This window comes from Acanthopagrus latus, chromosome 20, assembly GCF_904848185.1.
Source record: "Acanthopagrus latus isolate v.2019 chromosome 20, fAcaLat1.1, whole genome shotgun sequence".
NCBI classification, from domain to species: Eukaryota; Metazoa; Chordata; class Actinopteri; order Spariformes; family Sparidae; genus Acanthopagrus; species Acanthopagrus latus.
Genome location: NC_051058.1, coordinates 11,179,026 through 11,192,634, shown reverse-complemented (window position 1 = coordinate 11,192,634; position 13,609 = coordinate 11,179,026). Strand labels below are relative to the sequence as shown.

At 45.7% G+C, this 13,609-nt stretch overlaps 1 protein-coding gene across 6 annotated transcripts in view; it reads left to right on the top strand.

The window, feature by feature from the left end:
• The first annotated feature begins 5,994 nt into the window (after nucleotides 1-5,994).
• The window catches only part of kcnc3b (potassium voltage-gated channel, Shaw-related subfamily, member 3b), a 52,700-nt gene continuing 45,085 nt past the window's right edge, over nucleotides 5,995-13,609 (top strand). For 4 of the 6 annotated variants that reach the window (XM_037080599.1, XM_037080597.1, XM_037080598.1 and 1 more), the window contains exon 1: nucleotides 5,996-7,349. The gene's annotated coding sequence lies outside the window, so the exon portion shown is untranslated. Of the gene's footprint in view, nucleotides 7,350-13,609 lie in introns of all 6 variants that reach the window. The other 2 variants (XM_037080596.1, XM_037080600.1) reach the window with 2 other exon arrangements.

Here is a 13,609-nt window from a genome sequence, read left to right as displayed (position 1 = left end):
AGGGGAGTCCAGGCTCTAAATTAAGCTAAAGCTTATGGATCAGATCAGACTCTTGAGGTCTCAGGTAGAGGAAACCTTCATCTTTTTTTTTTCCTCACAGACACACAAGATTTACAACAGAAAGGACATGGTCACAAATGTATCCAGCTGTTTTGTGATAAGGCATCATTAAGACTCTATGTGACTTTAGATCATTACTATAATCAACAAAACTACTGTCATATTCATGCCCTCATTTTTAATGTGGAGCTATTATAGATTTTTCTTTTTTCATTTTTTCTCTCAGTTATAAAGTCAGGACTTTAGGCTTCCCGTGTGCCAACAGTGTGTCAGTATGATTTGCTGCCCAGAAGCTGATGCACAGTGTGCCCCACATTGCTGAAATGAAACCGCCGCCCTTGGAGTGCAGCCTCCAGGCTCTAAATTAGGCCCTACAGTACACAGAGCTCGGTCGGGTGCGGCGGAGGCCTCTGGCAGAGGAGAAGCGGCACGGAGTGTCTCATTTTAAAGTGAAATGCAGCAATTGACCTGTGTAGATGCGTGACTTTTTGAAAATTGTAGTTTTCTGAATCATAGCTGTGTTATGACTGTAGTGTGCGGGAACAGCAGAGATGATTCCTCTGCTGTAAACCTATGTAATGTCTTCTCATAGAGGTTAAAGATTTAAAGGTATACACCTCATAGTAAGTATGATAAAGCTAATCACAAAGCAAGAAGCTTTGTTGTATGGTAGACCAGCGATCACCAACCGGGGAGGTGCGTGGAGAGATTGTGTCATTTAACTAAATTGAAAAAATATTAATTGGAAAAATAATTGAATCAATTAGCCAAAGGTGATTGATACTCTGTTTAAATAAGTAATTGATAAATAGAACAAATGCAAACCTAACCAAACCAAACTACAAACCTTTTCCTCAACTGTATGGAAATATTTAAACATTCACAACTTTATCCAGGTTTAAATGATAAAGAGTTTAACAGCAGCCAGGTCCTGCAAGAGGTATGATAGCTGTTTCTCTACTGGGAATCTAGAAATGATTGGCAAACTAAAAGTCAGCAACTGATCTCAAAATCGGAATCAGCTGAAATGATTAAATTCAGAGAAGGAATGCGGTGACGCTTGTTCTGCGAGTGTTCTCCTTTTGGAGGCCATTTTGTACAGATCTTAACCTGAAAGAACAAGTTAGAGTGTGGGCGCGTGCAACACTTATGAATAATGAAAGCTAATGGCTGCCATTTAAGGACAGAGGCTTAAAAGAAGAGACTCATCACGCAGCACAGTCTGGGTTTTTTTTTTATGAGAAGAAGGTACAGACCGGTTGCTGTGGCCTCTATAGCAAATGTATTGCTGAGAGGCATCCTGAGAGCCCACAACTGATCATGGCTGTTATCAGGATATGACACCAGCGTAACATCTCCGGGGGATCTAGACATATACATAGAAGAACAGAGTCCACACACCAGATAACACTCCCTTAAACACTCATTACTCACTCATCTATCTATCTACATGTACCTATCTACCTATCTATCTATCTTGTAAATCTAACTTGAGAAAGAATGACTCAGTTTTAATTTTTCGGGTATACTTATCCTGTAACAACACATCTAAACTTTTGATGCAATAACGTTTCTTTAATCTGCCACAGCTTTTGTAATGGTTATCTGACCTTGATGCTGCATTAAGAGCTGATCGGTTACAGCCAAAAAGCTAAAAACACACTGTGTTTCCAGTTTGGATGAGATGATCTTTTGTCCCAAATGCAGTTATGCTGTCATTCACCTTAACAGGTGTCAAATTTCCAGGAAACCAGGATGCAGAACACAGTAATCAAACACTTCAAATTGTGACCTTCAGAAAAAAAAAAAAAAAAAGACTCATCACTCAAGAGCACTTTTATCACAAATGTGGTTTTATTGTAAAGACGTGATTTCTGAGAAATTACACAGAATGTATTAACCCACAGAGCATTGCAGTCATCATTCATCCGCTGTGCCATCCGTCCTGGTGCTGCCTGCATGGCTCCACGATGTGATGGCTCACAGGCGGGCGGAGCAGATCACGCAGAGCACGTCTATTCAATTACAGATCGATGGCTAATTTCATTTCTGCTCAAATGAGCCCAAAACGTGATTCGGTCTCATCTTGGCCACGCGCTTCCTGTAGTGCCTTACGGAATGACTCTTCAGGTCTGTGCCATGATCGTATGCGATACCTGCAGGAAAGAACACCATGTACAGCTGTCTGTCAGAGCTGCTGTTTTCATACTGTTTGCTTAAAACTCTGGTCTCAGCGAGGCTCGGGGAACAGATGATCAAGGCTTCGGTTACATGCTAACAGTATTACAGTACTTATGTCTTTAAAAATGAATTCATTAATTAGGTAATTAGATACCAGATTAGAAATTGAGGGCCTCTTTGCAGAATAGTTTGCTGGAATTTTTCCTTCTGATGACTGCAGAGCTGGAAATAACATGGCTGTAATCAGGGCTGCGTCCACTGGTTGAGCAAATCTCATGATGGGACTGGAGGCATTACCGCTTCTGCTAACATGGCACTTACTGCATAATTCAATAAAAACCTAGCTCACGGTCTTCCATACTACTGCTTCCAGAGTGATTAGAGTCAGTATTGACATTCGTTGTGTGGTCTGTGGTTTGTTTTTACACACACAGCGCTGCGAAATATTTGATCTGTGCGTCTTGGTTTGCACCAAAACCAGTTTTATATCCGAACGCTTTCCTCTGAACACAAGATAAATTTAAGACCTGAAGATTAATCTTTGACGTAGTGTTTTTCATTTCTGTCCACCAAGTCAGCGGACACTGTTTTTCATTTAGTGATGGACGACGTCAGTGCAGATTATTGAACCACCAGTTTCTCAGTGTCAGTCAAGTCTTTGCGTCCTCAAGGCCAGCGAACCTTTGCATTTACCCAACAGTATAGGCTGTTTGTTTAATCTGTATAACACGCACAATGTCTGGTGTTGTGGAACGCTGACATTTACTGGAAATAATGGACATCATCACCAGGGATCTGCTGTTTCCTCGGTTGAAGATTGAGGATTTTTCTTGTGACCACACAACGTCTCCTCAGGTCGGCTGCTCACTGCTTCCTTATGCATGAGCTGCAGCATGCTGCCGCTGAGAGACCGGCTGTGGATGTGTCTGTGTTGGCTAATGCCCACTCTTAGGATGAACAAAGTTGGACATTCAGTATTTATGCAGGTTGATGAAGAAACACTGTCAGCTACTTTCTGTGCGCGGCTTCCTGCTCATCTCGTCTGGTCTGGTCTGCAGATGCTGAGGGTGCGTTCGCTCTAAGATTGGCGCTCTGAATCTTGCCTTCAGGAGGGGATTGATCCACTTATTGGACATTGCCAGATGAACATTTAAGTGCTGTTCATGAATTTAATTATCAGATGATGCTTACAGAGCTTTGAAATGGAATTAGTGTAATGAAATGGGATGTGACATGGAGTTCTATCTACATCGATTCATAGCTCATTTGTTTTTAAACCACGCTAGCAGTGTGGCTCTGGCCACTATAGCACCATCAGGAGGCTGACTTTGGTACAGATTGAAAGATCAACAACTATTGGATGGGTTACCAATATTCACGGCCAAATGATAGTAAATTCTAATACTTTTGGCGACTGTCTGATCTTCTGGCATTATTATGTCATAGCGTTAGCTGCATGTTAGTGCTAATTTTCAGATGTTAGCATGCTAACATACTAAACTAAGATGGGGATCCTGGTTATATTTTACTGGCTAGACACAGCATTGTTACTGTGAGCTTGTTAGCTTGTTGATGTGTAGTTTCTGGGCTGTCTTCCTCAAAAGTATCAGCATGTAGTATGTTGATAAAAGAGTTCTGCGGAGGCAAGGCTGGGTGGAATGATAGAGCAATCTTTATTAAGACAAACTTCGGTTAGCCGAACGTCTGAGCAGAGTGTGGCTCCACATCTGATGTTCTCCGATCTAGGGCAAAGTAATGCCAAATGTTTTTGCCCTCTGCCCTATCACAACTCCTACGCCTTCGATCTTAGGAATTTTACCAAATGCCACCCCTCCCTTTCTCTTCCTGTGCGAGGGTTTTTAGAGTCCCTTTCCAGCACACACCCACTTCTCCTAATTGGTCACTTTGGTAAATTATCCAATGGACTAAAAGAGGAGTTGACCTGTCTCCCTCGTAATCTCATCTAACTTGGCTGCATTCAACTTCATGTCTTGTTCCCAAAATGACCCAAGTGGGTTCCCTGCTCTTCTACGGGAACATAAACATTTAAGCATCTCCCACCATTTGGCATGGGGGTCAACCTGAGGTTTAGTACTTTATCATGGCCTGCCGCCTGCTTACCACTCTGACCCCTGGAGCTGTGAACCCACTCTATCTGCATTTTTAACTCACATGAGGAGAAACAATTAGTAACCTAAGATGTGTAGGAAACACACAGATACTACAGATGTTAGCATTAAGCCCTCAGTATTGCATTGCCGTGGCACAGCTGCTAGCATGGCTGTAGATGCTGTGTCTTATTGTTTTATGGTGGATCTGATAAACACTGTGTTGGTGTTGTTCCTTGTTTCTTGTAATATTACATTTCTTTTCACGTTTCTGTTAATGTTTTGTTCAGTTTAAGCCAGAAAAGTACTTGGTTATGTTTAGGAAAACATGGTTTGGGTTCAGACACACCCTAACTTCTCCCATGTGTGTTTTTCCCCAAGTTGCTGTCCTATGACAACACAAAAATGTGATTGGTCAGTTTCAACTGCCCTCATCCAACATTTCTTATGATATTCTCAGGACAACACAAACGCGGCGATATCACAGTGTCACAAACAAATGCTTTGATAAATTCTATAGATACTGAATAAAGACTTGGCTAAAAGGGCTCAGACTACTGTTTTGACAGCTTGAATTATGTAACATGGTGTTGAGTACCAGTATAATTCTTGTGTTTGACCAAACCTTAACGGTGCTGGGGTTGGGTGGCGGGGTTGTAAAGGAACAAGGAGTGATATAGTGCAGAATAGTTTGGCAGTGTTTCCTCAGGGTGCAGAAAACAGCTCTTGGTGGAGATATTGGTCGGGAGCCACACGAGGTATGACTTGGTTTCTAAATGTTGAATACAACATTCATTTATTGTCTTGCAGACTGATGTGCGATCCAGAATAGCTGCCAATTCAAGCTTCCTTTGCGCTCCTCCTCGTTATTGGGCATAATGTTCTCACTTCTCTGTATCTGACAGCTCACCTCCTTTTTCTGTGGTCTGTCACAACACAGTCTCCCAGCCGACACAATTTCCCAGATTTTGTATCTGCCAGAATTATTGACGGATAATGGCCCACAGAAGAAATTAAGTGTTTTTACGAGTTCTGGCAGTCCTTGTAAAGGAAGGGGCAGTGGCTCAGTGTTTTCTGGGGCTTGTTCACATGTTTTTTTCCTCAGTCTGAAGCCACTGTAGATGTTAACGTAGCTTTTATTCACCTTTGCTTTTGAAAATTGGTCAAATTCTCCCTATTAAACAGCTTTCAAACCACCAAAATCGCTTCTGAACTGATTATAGAAGCTCTTTTCGAAAAAAAAAAACCCAAAACAAACAAAAACTGCCATCTCATTGTCTCTCCTTTTACTCATCTCTGCTCCGTCTATCTGCACTTTGCTTTTACAAGAACATTTAGTGGTCAAAGGAAAAATGCTAGCAGCACCTAAGCAATGGCCTTTTTGCCCTTTCACTGCTGTTGTAATTTTCATGAGGCGAGGTTCGATGGGGTTTCCTGTCGATAAGTGCACTGACAGTAACTGTGATGTCCGAATAACAAGCCCGTGTTTTTTTTTTTTTTTTTAAATTTTATTTTATTGTCACAGGAGCCCCTTGACACCTACAGGCTGAGATAATCTATCTTTTATATTCTGGTTTTATTTGAGGGATTTCACTGACACGGTGGCATTTTTCTCAGACGGCTTTGGCAAAACAGTGTCTGTTCCTCCTCTCTTCATCATCATCATCATCATCATCATCATCATCATCATCATCATTATTATTATCACAGAACACGTTACTCCTCACTCCATCATGTAACCCACCTGCTTCCCTGCTTACCACATGACTGCTGATGTCAGCCAAGCACCACAGAGTCAAAGCTGGGAGACCTGTAGACAAAATGGTGTTTGTGCGTCCGTCCAGCAGAGTGAGCATGTGTGAGCAATGTGGGCTAAGTGGGAAAGAAGAAAAAGAAGAAGAAGAAGAAGAGGAGGAAGGATGGATGGTTGGCTGGATCGAGGGAAGGGGGGGAGAAGAAAAAAGAGAAAGCGCCATTTAAACAAATGGCAATAAATACACAACACAATCGCTCCTCTTATAGCTCCGCCGTGCGCGCGTTGCACCCCCACCTCCACCTCCACCAGCAGCATATGTATTTATGAAGTTCAGCAGCCATATGAGAAAATTAGCCTCTGTATTCACCGGGGTCCTCCCACCCCTCTCTCTCTCTCTCTGTCTTGTTCTCTAATCCGCCCACATGTATCGTCTGAGGAGAAAAAAAAAAATAGTGCAGAAGGTGACGCTCCTCCAAAAGGGAACAGAGAGAGGCACACACGCGCGCGCGCCACAGAGAGAGGGAAAGGCAAAGAAAAAAGAGAGAGGTGTCTACAAGAGCTGCGTCTCCATTGAAAACCTTTTTTTTGGCAAAGAGGTGGGAGACGAGGGAGGAAGGAGAAGGAGCTGAATGGGTAGCTGCGCCCTGCGCCTGGAAGCGTAGAGAGAGGGGGAGAGAAAGAGAGAGGGAGAGAGAGAGAGAGAGACACTGTGACAAAGGCTGGCAATTATTTTTGGCAATAACAAAGAGGTGGGAGAGGAAACAACAACAACAAAATTACAACACAACAACAACAACAAGGCAGCTTTTCTTGGGGGACTTCTGCTTCATTTTGCTCATCCGAAAAAAAAAAAAAGACTGGTCCACTTGCCATCATCAGCATGACCACACAGCTATAAGTCACATTGGGCAATAGCAGCGTGTCTTTAAAAAAAAAAAAGAGAAGAAAAAAAAAGAAAAAAGGAAGAAGAAAAAAAAACGTGATTTCCAGCAACAGACGCGCGCAATCCCATTCTCATTTCTTACAAATCGCGTCAGCCTGTGAGTGCCTGCGAGACAAACACTGGATATACTCTCTGGCAAAAAAACAGAAGAGAGAAAAAAAAGAGCAAGAACTGCCCATTTTGATTTGATCTCCCCTTTTCTTCTTCTTCTTCTTCTTTAACACAAAAAGAACAACAACACAAAATCAGCTTCATGTGCGTGTTTCTGCACGCGCCCGAAACGAGCCTGAACCGAAAGCAAGTGAGTATGAAACCGTGTCTATCTCTCTCTCTCTCTGTCTGTATGTGTGTTTTAGTGTCTTTCTTTCCTTTCTTCTGCGTTTTTTAAGCCCCGTCTTAATAGCAGGGCATCTACTGGGCAGCTCTAAAACAAGAGAGGATACAGAGAATGGAGAGAGGAGAGGAGAGGAGGGGAGAGGAGGGGGAGGATATTAACACGGCGTCTAGCCTGCATTCAACAAGTATCGTTTAAATCCACATTAACTGCCATTTTTCAGCCCGTCCTGTCTATCGGATCGCTCTGTCCTCAAGGGATCGTGTGAAAATTCAACCTCTCGGCGGTGATTTTTTTTTTGTCTCTCGTGGCATCCTGATGTCAGCCGCACGGACCTGATTTCTCCACAGAAACAGCTCGTCTTTCTCGGTTAAAATCTCGAGCACTGCCTCGTTCGTTGCGCGAATGGTGGGTGTTTCCCCCTCCATCCATCCACACACACACACACACACACACACACACACACACACACACCGCTGGATCAGAGCAGTTTCATGCCTCTGAGTGGTGTGTGTGTGTGTGTGTGTGTGTGTGTGTGTGTGTGTGTGTGTGCGCATTCCTCTCGGCATCATTTCGTGTCTGTCTGCACGAGTTTCCCTGTGGGTGTGTGTGATTGCTCTGTGCTTGCTTTTTTTACGCATGCTTTTGTTTCACTTGCATGTGCCCTCTCTCTCTCTCTCCTTCTCTCTCTCTCTCTCTCCTTCTCTCTCTCTCTCTCCCTCTCTCAGTGTGTGTGTGTGTGTCAGGGCCTGAAATGGAGGTTTGGTAAAAGAGGAAGAGGGTGAGAGGGCTGACACACAAACACACACACACACACACACACACACATACACACAAGAGGAGGTGTGAGGAAGATGGCACTGGAGCGTAACCACAGGAAGGACACAGCCTCACAGATATCTCATCCAGGAAGTCTAAAATGTCTTGACGTGGCCCTCTCCTTCTTCTTCTTCTTCTTCTTCTTCTTCTTCTTCTTTCTCCTTCTCTGTCCACTTGCCCCCACCTGCATTCCGCTGCATCACACACACACACACACACACACACACACACACACACACACACACACACACACACACACAAAGTCTCCAGTTTCATAACGCCTCTTCTTCCTTCACTTCTCTTCCTCTTCCTCTTCCTGCCATCCAGTGTGGCTCCGGCGTGCTCCTCGTCTCCACCCCCACCCCCACCTTTGGGAACTCTCTTCCCTTCATCCTTCCCCCTCAATTTTGCATTATAAATCTACAGCCGCCGCTATTTTTAGATCGAGGGTAACCCAGAAAACACCCCTTCGATTTTAGCAAAAAAAAAAAAAAAAGAAGGGATGGTGGCGTGCTGTCAGTGGACATGATTGGTAGAGAGGTGATGGGGCTCACAAAAAAGGAGGGCGCTGCTGTTTGAGCGAAGGGGGGGACTAAATCTATTTCAAGGCTGTGATTGAATTACGCATCTGTCGTGTCCAGGGTGTGTGTGTGTGTGTGTTTGTGTGTTTTCTTGCATCTGAACCCTTCCTCCCTCTTTGACCGTGATCTCTCTCTCCCTCATCTCAGCAGCTGGGAGCTTTCCCTCCATCCTCCGTCTATTTTTTTTTCCTCTCTCGCAGTTTTCTTTGACCTTGAGGCTTCACCTTTCATTCCTCCACCCGCCGAGGCTCTAATCCGCGACCCTCCCTTTGCTCCTCCCTCGGTATAATCGCCGGCTGCAGTTCACAGGTCAGGCGTCAGGTGTGGTAATACCTCGTTACCTCCCCGTCCTGTCTGGTCTGGTCCCACAGTGCCGCCGGGTCGTAATGGTCCTAATCATGCAGGAAGGGGCCCGCGTCATTAATTAGGAGCAGACAGGTTTAGATGACCTCAGAGAGAGTCGGGGAGATGTGTGTGTGTGTGTGTGTGTGTGTGGAGGTTAAAGCTATTTGCTTCTGATGCAAAATACTGAGGGATATTAGCTCAGATTTATCCACGTCCAAAAATAGAGTTCCTTTCCCGACATGACACACTATCCCATGGCTTTTCTCTCTCTAACCCTTCCTCCTCCTCCTCTTCTTCCTACCTGACAGTGCTGTTTTAGGATTTTAGCATTCTGACCTCTCCCTTGCTACCTCTCCCTCCATCACGTCTATCCTCAAAAAAGAAAATAAATAAATAAATAAAAATATTACATTCTCATCATTTATCTCTCCTGTGGTGAATGAAGCTAAGCTCTCACAGCTCAGTTACAGGCTTCATTTCTGCCAGACTATTCCTGAAAATGGCCTAATGTATTAATCATCTCCGGCCGGCTAAAAGGAGAGAAAGAAGCAAGGGAGCACATGATTCTCATAAAAAAAGTAGGATGGAGCAGAAGCAGCAGCTTCCAAGGGTGGGGGGTGCTTGTCCAATATGCACGAGGCTTAAGACCCCCCCCCCCACACACACACCAGAGGGGGTGTTGTTGCTGCAGTGTGTGTGGATTGGTCAGCCCCCCGGAGATCTCCACGCTGGTGTTGCTGAGCGGAGGGAGCTGCCTCTGGTAGATTGGCCATTTCCTCCCTGCTTGCTTAATTGATTGGCTATTTAATTCATGTTTTGGGAATTGGCCGCTGGTGAGCTTTATTATGATGAGAAATATCCCCCTCCCCTCCCCACCCTTCGCCACCCTCCCCCTTCCTCTTGTCTCAGAGCGACTACTGCGTGGCCTCCCCCTCTCTCTTTCTCTCTCTCTCTCTGGATTCCATTCATGATACTCTTTTCATTGTTATTCTTCCTCTTCCTCGCGTGCCCACCTTCCCTCTTTCCTCACACACACACACACACACACACACACACCTGATCTGGCTCGTCTTTTTCTCATCCTGGCAGAGTTACGCCAGGAGGTGCAATGACAATTTGGAAGGGATGGAGGGGTGAGGAGAGGCGAGGACAGCGTGTGGTGTGACACCGCACTAAAAGGGGAGGTGACCGCAGTGCCTCTTTTTTTTTTTTTTCCACGCGCTGCTGCAGTGCCTCAATTTGTCCTGTTGGGGTCTCCTCGACACTGGGGGAGCACATGAGAGAGGAGAGGATAGGAGAGGAGAGGAGAGGGGGAGAGGAATGAGGAAAGGAGCCAGGGAGGGAGGTGATATGGGTGGAACAGCGTGAAGCCTTGTGGTTACATCCTTTGATGAGGTAGCGGGTGGGGGGCGAAAAAAATGGCTGCGCACCAGAAACACATACGTAATTCGTGCTATCTCTCTCTCTCTCTCTCACTCACACACACATAGACACACACACAAACATACATTACACACTCGCCTCCTCCTCCTCCTTCTTCATCTTCTCCTCCAGAGCTCAGCTGCATGTCTCCATCACATCCCTACACTTGTTTTCCTTCCTCTCCTCCTCTCTCCTAATCACTCCTCTACCCCCCCCCCCCCACTCTTTCGCACACACACACACACACACACACACGCACGCACACGCACACACACCTTTGCAGCCGTTCAGGTGCTATCCTGAGCCACTGCAAGGTGTTTTCCTCCCCTCTCTTCCCCCTTCGCCTTCCCATCCTCTCCTCTCCATCTCCCACTCCCTCTCACCCCCCTCCTCTGTGATTGGTAAAGGTTTTTTGCTTTTTCTGCCAGGGTCTGTTCCGCATAGTCAGCACTCCTCCAAATTCCTCCAATGCCTTCTCTCTCCTCTCTCTCTCTCTCTCTCTCTCTCCTCTCCTCTCCTCTCCTCTCCTGTGTTTCACTCCACTCCCCTCCCCCCCGGTTACTGCTGCTGGTACCTCACAGTCAATGCATCCCATAATCCCGCGCGCCCTTCCTCCCCCCACCCCCCCACCCCCTTGCTGCAGTGTTTTCTGCTAATATATATTAGCGTCAGTGCAGTCTTGGTATGCGAGCGGTGTGCACACATTTTTTTTCCCCTTCTCCCATCGCTTTCCTGATCCATCAGTCCAACGTGGAAAAAAATGGGCTCCTCTTGTTATCACAAAGCCTTGTTTCTGCTCTTTTTTTCTCTGCCTGGTTTGTTGCAGCCAGGTGAGAGTATGCGTCTCCCTGCTCCCTCCTCCTCCTCCTCCTCCTCCCTCCCTCCCCGTGTGTGAGTTGCAGTGGTGAGGCGGTAGTTGCAGGGTGGCGCAGGACATGGTGGCCGAGGCAGGAAATGCTGCAGCGAGGGAGAAGAGAGAGGTGGTGGTGGAGATTGTTTTTCCCCACTCTCCGCTCGGCTTTCTCGCCTCTTCCTCATGCGTACTCTGGATCTTCCTCCATTTTGCACCTCACCTTCTGTAGCTTCAGCCCCCTCCCCCTCCTCCTCCTCCTTCGCCTCCTGCTCATGCTGGCTGTCCCCCCTTTTTGCTACTCTTTTTCTGCTAAGGCTGGCTCTTAAAGAGATGTGCTTACCTCTCCCCCCCATTTCAAACCCTGAAACTGCGGACACTCTCCTGAGATGCAACTAGAGAGACCTGAACTAACATGCCCCCAACTGATTGAGATGTCCAATTAGTTTTCGGGGTTGCAATTAACCTCTAAATTTGCTTTGATGCATAAAATAATACTTAAAAAAAAAAAAAAAAAAAAAAAAAATCATTAATCTCACCACACGCGACTCTGAGGGAGCACAAAAAGAGCACTTAACCACAGTTACAGACTTGTGGCTGTCCGTGTATAAAATATTCAGCAGTTCACCAGTAAGCCCGGGAGGTAGAAGTGAGAGTTGCAAAGTGAAGCCAAAGAAAGAAAGAAAAGGAAAAAAGTTTATCGGCAAGATCACAGGAGCTGCTTCTGGAAAGTTTGGCGTCCTGTCAGTGGAGATCTTGTCCCGGGTAGAGACGGGGGAGAGAGGAGGGAGAGAGTGAAGCGCCGCTGTCCATGGTGCTGAAGTGTAATCCATCCCAAAGCAGGAACGGGGTCCTGCTGGACAGCCCCACAGGACAAGGCTGGCTCCCTTCACACTCTCCTCTCTCCCCACCTGACCTCACTTCTAAACTGTTTAGTTTGGGATGTGAGGAGAATTAAACTGATTTTTGCAGCACAGATTCCGGCTGAACTACTTTCAGAGGATTGATGCAGTACAACTCTCAAACTCAGGAGTGCAGGATTTTTTTTTGTCAAGCAAGCAGATTTGATGCTCCTGCAGCAAAATGCTCTAAAGACACTTTCTTCTTCTTTTTTTTTTTTTTTCAGTTTTTGTCACACAGTATTGTTTCTAAACTGGGATAACACCATGCAGTATAGCCTTGGTCTCAGTAGTCTCTTACCTTGTGGTAGTGTTAAGTCTTTTTTTTCCCCGGGATCCTCGAAAGTACATACTCAGAAAAGTCAAAATCAAACCAGAAAAAAACACAGAAACTTAAACTCAATAGGAGATCTGAAGAAGAAAAAGAGACGGCAAACTTTTCCACAAACAAAAAAGTTGTTTCTGCAAGGTTGGAAAAAAAAAGTACCCAAACAAGAGTGAGAACAGGGAACAAGTAGAGGGGGAAAAAGAAGAAGACTGCAGTGTCCTGCATGGAGGGAAGCAAAAGTCAGAGAGGAGAAGAAAAAGAAGATGAAGAAGAAGAGAGAGAGAGAGTTGACCCAAAGTGAGGGGACTTCAGGAAAGAATGGGACAGGAGGAAGGAGAAATGGGAGAATGATGCATTGGGGTAAAAATGAAGTGAGGGGAAGGAGAGAGGAAGAGAGGGGAAAGGAGGGTGTGGGGAGACACTGGAACCGGAATGTGTTGCGAGAGGAGAGGAAGAGGAGGAAAGAAAATGAAGCCCTGATTCTCCTCGTTCAATGAAATGTGACTCCTTTATGCGGAACATGAGAGGGAGAGAAAGTGAAAGGGAGAGAGAGAGAGAGAGATACTAGTAGGAGGGAAGGCGAGAGGGGGAGGGCCAGTGAGAGCCGGGAAAGGAGGGGGGAGGAGGAGAGTGGTGCATTTCTTTGAATAGAGAGAGAGGGAGAGACAGAAAAAAAAGGTTAACAACATAGATGCGGTGCATGTATGGGCTGCTGCTGGCTGCAAAACGCACGACTCTTTTTCACTGAAGCGTCGTGAGCCTCCCTGATGGGGGGGGCAGCCTGGCGGGCGAATCATCTGACCTCACTAGCAGGAGAAGGAGAAGGAGAGCAAATAACTCTGGCTTTTTTTCTTTTTTCTTTTCTTTCTTTTTTTTTTTTACTGCAGCAGAATTCATTCACTTTTATAGTGCACTCTCCTTTTTCGATGCCCCCCCCCCCATGCACACTATCTCCTCAACCCCCCTTCTTCCATTAACAGGGG